At 37.8% G+C, this 14279-nt stretch overlaps 1 protein-coding gene across 6 annotated transcripts in view; it reads left to right on the top strand.

Annotated features, from left to right (window-relative positions):
- Positions 1–14279, top strand: part of TSC22D1 (TSC22 domain family member 1) — a 131180-nt gene that overhangs the window by 53596 nt on the left and 63305 nt on the right. For 5 of the 6 annotated variants that reach the window (XR_006779504.2, XR_006779503.2, XM_045796768.2 and 2 more), the window contains one exon: positions 1–14279. This exon is cut by the window's left edge. The exons of the other annotated variant lie outside the window; for it this stretch is intronic. The gene's annotated coding sequence lies outside the window, so the exon portion shown is untranslated. 6 annotated transcript variants of the gene reach the window in all.

Genomic DNA, 14279 nt, shown 5'->3' with positions numbered 1-14279 from the left:
CCTCAAATTCTTTTTATTTCGAAGGGTATGTTAAGCTTTCTGAACTAAACTACCATACAGTCTTTGATAAATATTAAAGCAAAGTTTGATTCAGGTAATAACCTATATCCATGATACTTTGATAGCTAAATACTGTAATTAGGACTGTATAAATAAAGTAAGCAATCTGTTTTTAACTTTGCCCTTTTTTGGGGGATGAGACCATTAGTTTATTAGAAATACTTTTTGTGAATTAACATATATAATTTGTTTACCTCTACCTTGAAGCAGCATATTAGTTTTCTTCTGGGGACTTTTAACTTTTTTTTCCATTGAAACTTTTGAACATGCAGACATATTCTTGGCATTTATTTAATTTGTAGACATTTAAAGAAAATAATAGCATTAAGCTGGAAAATACTTTAAAATGCTCAGGTTTTGATAGATAACGGACTAATGTTCCCACACATTTTAAGTTTGAAAATTTAACGATTACTTTCTGTTATTTGATGTGTCTTAGAAATTGTAGGGGCTAATAATTTCTTCTGGGAAATTTTCTGATTTATGCTGTTAATTTTTCTCCAACTTTTACTGATATTTTAGGAGGAAATTTAATTCTTTTTTTTTTTAATTCTTGTTTTTAACAGTGGTGTTACATTGTTGTCCTGTATTTTAGGTGTAATGGTCATAGATAAGTACACACTGTGTGAGAAAATAAACATTAGTTCTTGAAATGGGCTGTAGCATAGGATGAGTAAAGGTTTTGAAAATTAGCTTCCATTTCAGTTGTTACCTCTGATGATGAAAAGGGATGTGCGTTGTGTGTATTTTATACGTGTATGCACACATAATCTGGATCAAATCGTATTTATATATCATGCGTATACATGTATTTGTGTTACCCACAAAATGTGCACACACACATTTGTACATATGTGTGTATAAACACTTTGTTGATCCCTGACCAGAGGGTGCATGGTAAGATCAGGCAGCTGTAATTCTAGATTGTTTTTTTTAGAATTGGTGGTATTCTAGAGCTAAGGGATGAGGAGGTGGCAGGAAGAAAAGGGGGTGACTAATCACTGGATAGGTCTGGGGAGACGACTGCTACCCCTTTCTTCATTTTAGTAGCAATCAACCTGCTTTTGCTGAAATGTCTTATGTTTGCCTTTGAGAAGCTCCTGTTAACTGTGTTGCAGTTTCCACAAATAGGAGGGAGAAAGAAGGGGAATTACAGAGACAAAACTTGACTTTTAAAATCCTATCTTTGAGAGGAGAAATTTCAAGTGCCTGGATTTCATCTTTTCTACTTAGTGGATTTTTGGTGGGGTGTTTTTGAAGTGTCCCTTTCTACATTTGGCTACATTTACCAAACATAAGTCAAATAGTATTTCACCTGTAATATTAAATTTTCTCATTATAAGCAAGGTAGAATGTTTCATTACTGGCGTAACACAGTCACTGGGTGTGTTTGATGTGTTGGGATGCCCTGGGTTTTTCTGCCGACTGGCTACCATATAGCTAGTTTCCATTAACCATGATCAGGTATCATTTGGAGCCCAAATCCAAGTCTCTTATTAAGAGACTAAGACTATTAAGGAGATTTTTTTTTTTTTTAAGTAGAGTCCTCAGAATTAAGAGAGGGCACCCATAGTGCAGAGGAAATGGGAGGAGGGGGTGCCCCTCGTCATTCAGGATCAATTTCTAGTGCCTTCAAATTCCCAAGGACACTAATGATGTTCAACAAGAAAACTTTTTTAATAGTGTGGATGCTGGTGTTCTGCAGGTAAAGTAACGCATTACTCTGGGGATAACAGCTCGCTAAAACATTTAGAAACTACTTTCTGGAAATGGGATCATGTGTATATTAAAATCAACTTCACTTTCAATTTCAGGCATTACTTTCAAAGCACTATAGAAGGCTACATGAAAAGTGTTTATCGACTTTCAGAAATAGTATACGTTGAAGTGTAGGATTTTATTCATATTGATATCCTTATTTTTTCCCTCTGTGAAGTTACAGCTTATTTGAAGTGAAGAGGTTTTGTTTATTTAAAAAATTTTTGTTTTGTTTTATTTTTTGTTTTGTTTTGATCAAACCATTTTATTGAGGAGGTTCAGAGAAAAGTTGAAGGGGAGGAGGACAATGAGATCCGACGTCCTCGGCCTGGCTGAAATCTTTCTAGCGTCACAGTTGCCAAAAGCTATTTTAAAAACTTTTTAATTGATTTATAACTAATATATATTGCAAAGTATTGCTGTTATCTCTGTTCCAAATTCACCCAGTAGTATCTACCTTCCTAACCCAGCTCTGGGCAGCCATGATTAAATTCTTAACTGTTCTTTCAGACATCATATATCTTCAAGCAATTCAGAATTTATATTCTTATTTTTTCACCTTTTTAATGCAAAAGGTAGCACACCATACACACTGTTTTGTCCCTTTTTTCATACAGTAAATAGACTATTTCCTCATTCTTTTTTTTTTTAATGATGGCATAATTCTGCATTATATGGATAGACCATATTTTACTTATCCAGTCTCTGATGAGTGTATATTTAGGTTGTTGTCTTTTGCTAATACTGTGATGAGTAATCTTGTACGTATGTCATTTCCTATCTGCGTAAGTTTATTGATAAGTTAAATTCCCAAGAGTAGAGTTGCAGTGTCAAAGAGTACCTGTAGTTTTGAGGAATATTGTTACATTGCCATACATGAGGTTTCTACCAATTTATGTTCCCACTAGCAACGGGTGAGAGTACCTGTTTCCCAGTGGCTTGTCATTAGAGTGTGCTATTAAATTTCTGGATTTTTGTCCATCTGTTAGGTGAAAATTGTATCTCACAGTAGTTTTTATTTGCATATGTCTTGTGAGTGACTTTCAGCTTTTCATATTTATTTTTATTTCCATGTACCTGTTCGTAGGTTTTGCCCATTTCTATTGAATTTTTGTTGTTGTTAGGCTTTTGTGATAAGAGGGAGTAGCCAGTATTTTTCCCAGTTTGACTTTGTTTTTTGATGGTGTGTGTGTATGTGTGTGCGTGTATTGCCATGCAGAGGTTTTTTATTTAGATGGAATCAAATTCATCAAAGTTTCCTTTTATGACTAAAATTTTGAGTCAGAAAGCCCTCTCTACTACTCCGAAGGTATAAAGAAGTTATGTTTTCTTTAGCGATTGGTTTCATATTTTTCTATATGAATCTTCCACCTCTTTGGAGTTCATTTTGGTTCACTGAGTAGATCTGACTTTACCTTTCTGCAGGAAGCTCCTGTTGTTCTGACAACATTTAATGGTTATATTTTCTCCAGATGATCAAGCATACTCAGAATGGGTTTAATTAGAGTGTCCTTTAATGTTTTGAATCTGAGGGTGATAAACGAAAAAATGAGTAATAGAAAAGATAACATTTTCTATTTTTAGTTCTCTCCTTAGTTGAGTTACCAAACCTTTAATTATCTGTAGGTACCCACAAGTTGAAAGGAACTCTTCCCAAACTTTTCTACTACATTTGCTAGAGTTTAGTATAGGTTATCGTCTGGATTTATCTAACAAAACTATTTTTAATTGGTGCCTGAGGTTGTTCATGCATACTTTTGTAACTAGTCTCCTGAATTCTCTTCCACCAAAGACCTTAAGTAGTTAAGTCGAGAGCAAACTTAGAAGGTGGAAGAGATACGATATTCTACTATGGTTCAGTCTAGCACTGTCTGGTATTGTTTATGGTGACTTATGGTTGGGTATGTCTCCTCTGTTAGCTATTAGGATTTCCAATGGTGTTTGCAAATTCTGAATAATAAAAAGAACCACGAGGTTTTATAAGCTGATTTCTATTCTAGTCCACATTATTTCAGGAGTGCTTTCTATTGTCAAATATTTCAATCTATTTTGTTAGGCTACTTTCTTCCTAATCCATTTATCTTCATCTTTTCAAGTATGAAAACCTGTTTCTAATACCAAAAAAAGCCAGATGGTTGTGATTTTTTGTATATGGTAACTAAGAGCAGACATGACAAAAACCTATCATTTCTTGCAGGGAGATTGAAGTTGATACTGTATTGATCACAAAAAGCATCTACACACATTTGAAAAAGTGTATAGGTTCTTGTTTGAAGATACAGGGCCCAGGCAATCCTTATTTATCAGTCACATATTAGATCCTACGCACTAAGTCATTTTAACGAAGGCCCTAGATGAGGTAAAGCAATATGGTGTGAGAGAGACATCTCTTCTGTCACGTAGGAGCTGACTTGATAAGGGAGGCAGCCATTATAGAACATTTCAGACGTGTTAGAGGAGAGGTAGGGGATCATGGTGTGATGGGTCACAGCTAAACCTAACCTGGTCTGGAGGAGCAGGGAAGACCAGCCTGACGAGGTGACTTTTAAGCTGATCTCTGAAGAGGATCCATGAGACAGGACTGGAGGCAGGAAAATCCAGTAGGAGGCAATTTCAGGACGTAGGCAAGAGCTGATGTGGGTCTGAACTAGGGCAGAGGCTTTCGCGATAGGAATGAAGAGACTGATTTAAGATAGACTTAGGAATTCCTGTCTCGTTAATTGATGGATGTGGGTGTAGGCAAGGGATAAATTAAGAATAACTTGTTTTTCTAGGTGGAAAGTGATTCTGTTTCATAGAAATAGGAAATACGGGAGGAACAGGTTTTCAAGGGGAAGACTAAATCACTTTTAAGCATTTTGAGTTTGAAACAAATATCCAAGTAGAGGTGGCCAGTGAGCATTCACAGTTGAGCCTGAAGATTGGATACAGTTCTGAAACTGGAGGATGTTGACTGGGAAGCTGTTATGCTCATGCTGATAAACAAGGATATGAGAGTAGAGGTGATGATCCAGGAAGTGTGCGTAAAGTAATTGCAGAGAACTGAAGGAAGAGCTTTTGGGAACCTCAGCATTTAGGGGATGCAAATACTCATTATGGCCTTTGGTTGGGCCGTTTCTTCCTTGAACTGCTATCCAGCTTCTTCACCTAACCAAACCTGATCAGTTCTTCAGCAGTCAGATTAAAACCTGTCTTCGTCGTGAAACCATTTCTATCACTTCCTCTAGAATTTAGGGGAAAAAAAAAAGGCAATTATTTTTGGTAGCATTTATCTTTAGTCAATCAAATACTACGTAGAATCCCAGATTTTTGGCTTGATTGACTGGTTCCTGATTGTTGAAAAATAAAAAGTGTGTGTGTGTACCTTTTGGTACACTGTCACTTAGATGGGTAGGTGTTCTTAGGTTGTCATACTGAGCAACTACTATATGTCGATTATGTGCTAGATGTTGGAGATCAAGAAATATGACACAGCTCCTGATCCGTGGGTACCAGGAACTTAATGTGGAAAGTAAGACAGCTGGGTGGATGTTTTTACAGAGTTTACAATTTCCCTTATTCTCTCCTCCCAAGTGTAAATTTGAACTAGTTTGTTGCTAAGTTAACCTTATTTCTCCCCCAACCATTAGAGTGACATAAACACACCTGTAGAAAAGCAGCAAGAAACCCTAGACATAGATTTTTGTTCATATTTGAAAATATTTGAAGTTCTACCTGGTATATACAACTTCCCGTAATTTTTTAACATAACATTTCCCCACGTTATCACAGGTTCTTCAGGGATATTTTTACTTGCTATATAAAAACATTATGTGGATGAATCAGAGTTTACTTATTTTCATTGCCGGACATTTCATTTTTTTCATTTTTTCCTTACAAATAGTGCTTAAACGAACATTCATATTTGTACATCTATCTTTTTATGTGTTTAGGATTGTTTCCTTAGGGTTAGTTCACAGATACGAAATTACTGGGCAAACATTTTTGTACTGTACAACAGCTTTGAGACTCCTAATAAATACTGGTGCATTGCTTTTCAGAAGGGCCTTGGCTGTATTTGCTGTAAGGATATATGAGAGTACTCTTGTCATTATCTTTTACTAATTTTGCTAATGTTCTGATTTCATGGGTGAAAATAGTATCTTGTTTTAATGTGAATCTTTGGGTTATTAATGAAGATAAGCATGTTAAAACTAATTATATTTTTTCTTTTGATGGTCTATCTTCTTTCTTCCCCCTTTAGTTCTAGTAACTAATTTAGTGAAGAGTTGCACATTCTTACTGTATCTTTCATCATTTAATAGACTTAGATCATGTCCTTAGCTTGTATGCTTTTCACAACAAGGAGGTTTAGGTTTTTTAGTCTTAAAATTGTATTAGAACTTTCCTACTCCTCGCCCCTCCCCCCCTTTTTTTAAACTGTGGTAAACTACCCATAACATAAAATTTGCCATCCTAACCAGTTTTTAAGGGTACAGTTCAGCGGCATTGAATGCATTCACTTAGTTAGACAGCCATCACCACACCCTACCCTCTCGATCATTTTGGTTAGTCCTGCAGCACAACACCGTGGGCTTCGAAATTCACCGGTGTTGCTTGTAGCATTCTTCGCGTTAGTGAACCATTATTTTGGTTAATATTTCTGTAGTAATTTTGTGGACATTTGTCGGTTTTTCTAGGTGTAGAAGCACGCTGTCTGAGCGCAGTAGCTGAGATTTCAGGGTATGTTGGCTTTTGGGTTGTTACTAATAATTTAGGGTCCCTCATTCAATGGCATGGCTTATTAGCATTCATGTCCGTTTTCCCTAAACTGAATGTGTTGTTCTACGAAGACAGGTGCTCTGCTACTTCATGCTTCTTACACAGGGCCTCATGCGATATTTATATGGTTTGTTGTTGTTCCTTTTGACTGGATACTTCACTCGGAAATTTTTACCCACTGTGCAGTGGGAGGAGTGTGACTTATTCAAAGAACAGAAGGGAGGCCAGGGTGGCTGGGCATGAGGAGCCAGGTGGACAGAAGTATGAGACGGGTGCTGCAGAGGTGAGCAGGGGCCAGATGTTGTAGGGCCCTATGGTAGTTCAGCTCCTACGGCCCTGTGACCAGAACTCTATGAAAGGATTTTAGTTGGACATAGGGTGGAGGGGGCAACACAGTCTAATATATGTTTTTTAAAAGCTCATATGGGCGGCTGGATGGAGAACTGGATTATAGAGGAAAAAGAGGAGAAGCGGGGTGATGTGTTGGAGAGCTGTTTCTGTTATCCGGATGGCACTGTTAAATGGGTAGTCTCTTTCTCTTTTTGTTACTAAATCCATATTGTGACCTTCTGCAGCATAACTGAAGATAACTGGCCAGGTTTCCTCCACGGAAAAGTGAAACTTACCAGCACATGTGAACTTCGAAGTGATGGGTTCATTAATATTATACTGTAACCAAGCTAACTAACCCCCGGCTAAATATAGTTAGCATGTGAGTCTCAAAAACCCACTGTCAACTATCTTTGAACATCTCTGTGAGGTTAAATGAGCTTTAATTATAAAGGACTTGGTGAATTCAGAAAGATACTTGTATTCCTATTTTATATATGAAGAACAGGAAGTACAGTCATTAATAGGACTGAAATAAAAAGCAAAACATCTGTCAGTTTCTTTTAAATGCAAGCACCGTTTTGTCACCATCATGCTTTTAGTTTAATTCCTTCCCAAATCTATTATAATTTGAGGGTGTAAATGAAATTTGAGAGTTTTGTGCACATTTTTGGCATTTCGTATTTTTGTGTCCCAAGTTAAAGGTTGTGTCAGTGCTCTGAGAAGCTGCATCTGATTCCCCAGGCCCCTTCTGTGCTCTGATTGTACTTTATGCCTTCTTCTCTGTTCAGCATTTACCGGGCTGAATCCTAAGGCTCTGAGGAGAGACTGAGACTGGGGACAATGAAGGCAAAGGCGCGGGGGTGGGGGCGGGGAGGGGGGGGATTGGGGGAGGCAAACTAGGAGGGACTTGAGGCAAGGGTGAAAATTCTATAAAGTCCTGTGAATCTTCTATTTCACACCACAGTACAGTTTTGTTTTAATATGAAATAATATTTTAAATTGCCTAACACTGAGAAAAATTGACATTGCAGGGAGCCCACCTTGTTGTTTACCCTGTGGCTTCCTCTATTGTGAGCATCCTATTACCTTCTCCAGGGTGAGGAGTTCAATTCTGTAGTATTTTGTAGACTTTAAGTTCATTTCCTTTGTTGGCTTTAGGGGATAACATCAGTATATACATGACTAGGCTTTGTAAGTTTTTAGAAATAATGTATTTATTTTGGGTGTAAAATGTTGAAAAGAATTCAGATCCTTAGTTCTTTGGGACAACCTGTGCTCTGACTCCTTTCCTTCTGAGACCTGGCTAAGCTTGCTCTTTCACTCCCTGATGAGCCTTGCTGATTTTGACACTGCACTGCTCTAGTTGTCTATTTCTGCTGTGTTTAATCTCCTTTCTTGGCTATTTACCCTCCATCCCTCGATCTAGGTGTGGGTATATAAGTCCTCTCATTGGTTCTGTTTCTTTCTGTCAACTTCCTGCTGAAGCATTTGCCACAGTTCTTAAACTCTACACTCTGCAGAGGACCCCAACTCCTTATCTTCAACCTTGGGTCTCTTTCCCATCGCCCCGTCCAGTAGAGCCGACTAATGGCCTCGGATTTTGTTTGAATTCCTCCTAAGCGCATAGCATCTGTGCATGATCACCCTGGTGTTCCTGTCATCGAGGCTCCAAAGCTTAGTCACCTTGGCATCCACTTTCGTATGCCTCCCACATGCTTGTCCCCAAGTTTCCCCAAGTTCCCCGTGCTGGTCCACAGCAGACACGGGGTGATCTCTGATTCTGGTCTTGCTTTTTTTTCTCCTTTTACCTTCCATCCCCATTATCACCACCACAGCCCAGGTGATTACTGCTTCTTGGACTATTTGTGGGAGATACCATATGGACCGTCCAGCATCCAAGCCTACCTCCCTCCTTCCTAGTCATGCAATTAGTCTCATTCAGACATTCCGTCTCAGTACCCAGTTCAGAATCTTTAGTCGCTTCCTCTTGTTCTAGCTGACTACTGACTCATACTTTTAATAACATTACTTCAACATAGCCCCTTGCTCTTTCTTCTGTACCCCCTTTACCTAGAATTCCCACTTCATTCTTCCCCCTATCCTGGGGCCACATTTTGAGTTCTGCCTGATTAGACCTGATCTGCTTTTGGAAACTCAAGACTTTGTGTGTGTGTGTGTGTGGCAGGTTTTTTGCCACCCATCAAACACCCTACCGTAATCATTTCTTTGGGAAATGGGCCAGAGGGGTTATATAAGGAACGCTCTGGAGTTGCACAGCCTGAATTCACATCCCAGTTCCAACTCTTACCGCTCCTGCACCTTGAGCTGATTACCTGTCTTCTCTGAGCCTCATTTTTCTCATTAATGAATTGTGGGCAGTCATAGTACCAAGCTCCTAGGGCTGCTGTGAGGAATAAGTAAGTTAATACAGGTTTAAAACACTGCCCAGTACTATATAGATGTTTGCTGTTATCATTACATGTTAAGAAAACATTTATCCTATTCCATGAGCTCCTTATAGGTAGAGAATGCTTGGTTCTCACTTGGAATGCCCTACAGAATCAATCACGGTACCTTATGTGGAGTAAGCATTCAATAATTATTTATTGAGTGAAATTGAATTGTATTGAAAAATCCAGTTGTCCCATAACAGCTACTTTTGGTTTTGAAATAAGGCTTTTCAAACTTGTACAGAGTAGTTTCAGCAGTCATAAAGTGAGGTCACAGAGTTTTTCCGGGATAATTTAATAGCAGAGTATATGGTTTCCTTGTTTAATTATATGGTTCGGGGGAAAAAAACCAACTATGTAGTTTTAAAATATATATTTTATACAAAATTATACGAAGATGATGAAATAGCGAATCTTTGAACACTTAAATACTTTAAACATAAGCTTTGGTGTTTTAAATTAAAAAAACATTAAAAAAATTTAAAAATATTAAAAAAAAGACAAAAACAAAACCAAAGAATTATATTGGGCAACAGTTTGCATGCAATAGAGACAATCTTCCAAGTGAAAGCCTCTCAGAATTAGTTTTGTGTAGTTTTCTTTCAAGAACACTGGTTTTAATCTCCATTCTAGGATTTTTAACTTATATTTACATTTGGCTTTTGTAACATAATATTGGACAGAGTTTTGGAGTAACTTCTCAGATTGAATAAGAGATGTCCAGGACTAATGTTTGCTGTTGGTCTTGTATGTTAAATTTTAATACATTGGAATTGTGGTAATGATGTTTTAAGCTTAAATATTTAACATTCCATCAGGTAGTTTTATTTATATGGTTTTAAAGAAATGGTGAACATTACCTTTGGGGTAGACATTTAATTTAGTTTTATCAATCTGCTTGAGACTTTTAATTGGCACTTAAACATAGCTCTAAAATTAGACCATGGGTGAAATGTAGAGTGATATTTGGTTTTGATGGGAAAAAGGGAAGAAATATCCATGAATATGGGCTTAATTTTTCTGGCTTCAGATGGAGAAAAATGGAATCTTTACCAGTAAACAGAAGCCTGGTAAAGTGCCCAAAGAAAGTAAAAGTATTTTTCAGACTTCAATATTTTATTCTATTTGGTGATAGCAAGTGAACTAGTGTTTTCTTCTGTAGGTTTTGCAGGGATTTTGAAGCATTGGACAAAGAACTACTGTAAGTTCAAGTTCCCATTGAGCAATTATTACTTATAATAAAGTCTAGGTTTATTATCTTGCATATTTAACAGAGTTAAGAACTAAATTTCCATCTTTTTATGTTAATATACTCTGATTAATGTCTCTTAATTTTGTCATTGATTTATTTAAAATATTTTAAATATTAAGGTAGTCTAAGTATTGCTAGTCCAAATAAAATACAGATATATTCAACAATCTATAAAAATAGGTTTCGTAATGGATCAGTGTTTGGGTAGAAGGAGGAAAGGTATCAAGTAATTGTAATGAAATATTCACCAGCTGTAGAATGACCTGCTCATCCACTTGCCAAGTCTTACCTCCATTTCTGTTTCATTTGTCTTTATATAAACTTCGGGTAGAAGCACTGGGAGTTCATGCTGTAAACTTCTCTATTCTCTGTGCTTTAGAGTTGAAAATACTGGAAGGTTTGTATCTTCTGGGTCACACACCCTGCCTCCTTCCCAATCCCCAGATTGAAGAAAATTCTTGGGCAAGTAGATGATTTACAAATTTATTAGCAATGGTAATATGAAAATTCAAGGTTATTTATGTATGGCGTCCTTAAGTTGTGGTGGACATAACTTCTTTTCCTTTCTCTTTTGCCATGTTAACTTTAATTTAGATTTGTATATTCCAAAAGAGAGCCCCAGCAGATTTCTAGAGATTTTATGTTCAACTATATCACCTCTCTGCCCTCTGCTGTTTTCTATGTATTTTAGGGTATCTGCCTGGGAATATTAGAAACTATCAGGGGGAATAGAATTGCTGAGATAGCAACCTTCATATTAGTAATTATATAAAGACTTGAAAATTGTTGATTGTAGATATGTCTGTGCTATGTGAATCTTGTCCAAATATTAATCTTCAAACTTCATTATGTTCAATAAGCACGTATTAGTGTGTCTGTAATGATTGATGACTATAGTTTTTGGCTTCAGCCAGGCTTATACCAAGTAACCTGGTCTCACCCAAATTCACTCTTTGTTTCTTAATTTCTTATGGCTATTATCAGTTGGACGGATCAAGTCAATATTCTTTTTTTGTGGGGGGGGGGCTAGGGCTATGGGAATACAAGGAAAGTTTGTTGCGGTCCTTATTTTATTTTATTTTATTTTATTTTATTTTATTTTATTTTATTTTATTATTTTTAAAGATTTTATTTATTTATTCGACAGAGATAGAGACAGCCAGCGAGAGAGGGAACACAAGCAGGGGGAGTGGGAGAGGAAGAAGCAGGCTCATAGCGGAGGAGCCTGATGTGGGGCTCAATCCCATAACGCCAGGATCACGCCCTGAGCCGAAGGCAGACGCTTAACCGCTGTGCCACCCAGGCGCCCCATGCAGTCCTTATTTTAAATAGCTTACAGTTTTGTTGTAAAGAAAATGTATGTATGCAAAATAGTTATAAAAAGAGTGAATCCTTAAGAATAAGGTCACAGGCATAGTCTACACATGGAGGATGGGTTAAGTGGATTCAGAGCAAAGGGTTGGACTTACTGAAGTAGTAAGGACTCTGGAGCTAGACGGCTTGGATTTGAATCCTGGTTCAGCCACTTACTAGCTATGTGAACTTGATCAAGTAACTCAATTTCTGCCTGTTTCTTCAAATGTCAAGTGGGGATGGTAATATAACTTACCTACTGGGATTGTTGATTTGTGGCCTTTCTTAACTGGGGTTTCTTGAGAAGACTAAGCCCTAATGACCTAAAGCATCTATTTTTAAGTAATGACTTGACTTCTCTTTTGTGCATCTGGAATGGCACTAGTTATGAAGTATGCTTGGGAGATTTGAAGAAACAGCCACTAAGATAATTTTCTGTCTGCGGTGGTTCCAGTGAAGAACCCTGGTTGAGGACTAAATAAGTTAACATACAATACATCATGTGGAGCAGGGCCTGCAAGTGTTAGCTCTTACTGTTGGACTCTGAAAAAGAGTATTTAACCAGTGGTGAAGAGTTTTTCAGGCTGGGAGAAGTTAAAGGTTATCTGAGAGTGTTTTCCATCTCAAACAGGTACACAGTTACTTTGTATCTCTAGGACTAAGATGGGACCTGGAAAATCAACAACTTAGTCCTGAATCAGAAAACGTGGAACACTTGAAAGAATGGTTCTACATCATACCCCCCCCCCCAAAACAAGAAACCAACAACGACAACTTTTTATCTGTATCAAAGTCATGTAAATTTACAAATATAACTGAAATTATGAGAGACCTACAATTTTTAGTGAGCAAGTGATGGCAAATGGAAATTACCCATGTACCAAAAAGGTAAATTGACACACTTTTCTTTCTGTGGCTACAATTTTGTGTTGTTGTTGCCTTTAAAGGCAAGTTGGAGAGAGACATTTATTTCGTTTGGTCTATCGTGCCATGCAAGCACAGTTTTAGGTGGGTTAAATACTAAAAAGTGGCTGTTGAGTATAAAGATCATTGGTAACACTGGGAGAGAGCCATTTGAGTGGAGCATCGCTCCACAAGGCACGCGTTAGTACTCGCTCGCTCTCACAGTTTCTGGATGGTATTTGTAAGTTTATATGCCGTTGATACCGCTTATTTGCTTCATAAGGAGTTGTCTGTTGTTTTTACTACAGTAGACCCCTAACTTGTCCTCCGTGGTTTGAGTTCCTCTTCCCTGCATTTTACCCTGCATGTCATGTGGGAGATCTTCTGTCTTCTGTTCCACTTGATTTCCACTATTACACGCACCCCTTCCCCAGCCCAGCCTCTGGAACCAAGTTGGACCGTAGGGGGGATTTAAGGAGTTCCATTTCAATATTGGGGGATTCAGCGGGAAGGACAGTGCAAATCTGACGATTGTTCAGTGTTTATAATTGGTATACTGCTTTGTTCCAATCATCAGCTCCCTACCTCACACCTTAATTCAGGGGCCCGGGATATTTTATTTCTCTGTGCACAGTGCTTGCTTTGTTAAGTCTAAGCCTTGATAAGTGCTTGGGACTCAGAGACTGACTCTCTCTGATGTGTGGCATTGACAGTGCGCTAGCTGTTGGGGCAGCTGTTCATGTGTGGTGACAATTCCTGGTACCAGACACTTGCCTAATTATTACCTGTTGCTTGTCAGGGTTTTATCCATTGTTTTACCCACTAAATTTTCCATACCGCCTACTGTTGGTTCACCACCTTCCAGTTTCTAGTTCCAAATCCCTGTCCGTTCTAGTCCCACCTCAGGAACCTCTGGCAGTGCCCCAAAAATGACAGTGGCAGAGATAAAAATGTTCTTTATAAAATGTCTGTGGTGAAGGAAGGAACCAGCTGAGTGGAAGCCATTAAATATATGAGATCAAGTAAGTCCATGGAAAAAAACGGACAAAGTTTTAGCATTAAGAACCCAGATGGAAGACTTCTTTCTTTTGCTTGAGATTATAATTTAGAAATTTTAAGGTGGGCTGTGGGGAGGAGTGAGGGAATTTAATTGATTGGCTCTAGCATCTCTGAAATTTAGGTAGAGATGTGACTTGTTGATAGTGAGATAAATTATAATGGCTCTAAGAGAATGAAAAAATATATATAGTGGTTTATGTGGGGGAATGGATAGGTCATCAACCAAGAATGAACATAAGAATTGTTGAACAGCTGTGGAATAAGTCTGATTATGTCTGGCTTAGAAGTCTAGCCAGAAGCAGACTGGCTAACAATTAGTCAAGTGCATATATGTGTTTTTTTTTTTTTAA

Source organism: Ursus americanus, chromosome 10 (assembly GCF_024610735.1).
Source record: "Ursus americanus isolate L20-20 chromosome 10, mUrsAme1.1.p, whole genome shotgun sequence".
In the NCBI taxonomy this organism is placed as follows: Eukaryota; Metazoa; Chordata; class Mammalia; order Carnivora; family Ursidae; genus Ursus; species Ursus americanus.
Note: the sequence above shows the minus strand (reverse complement) of the source record. Positions and strands in the feature narration are given on the sequence as shown.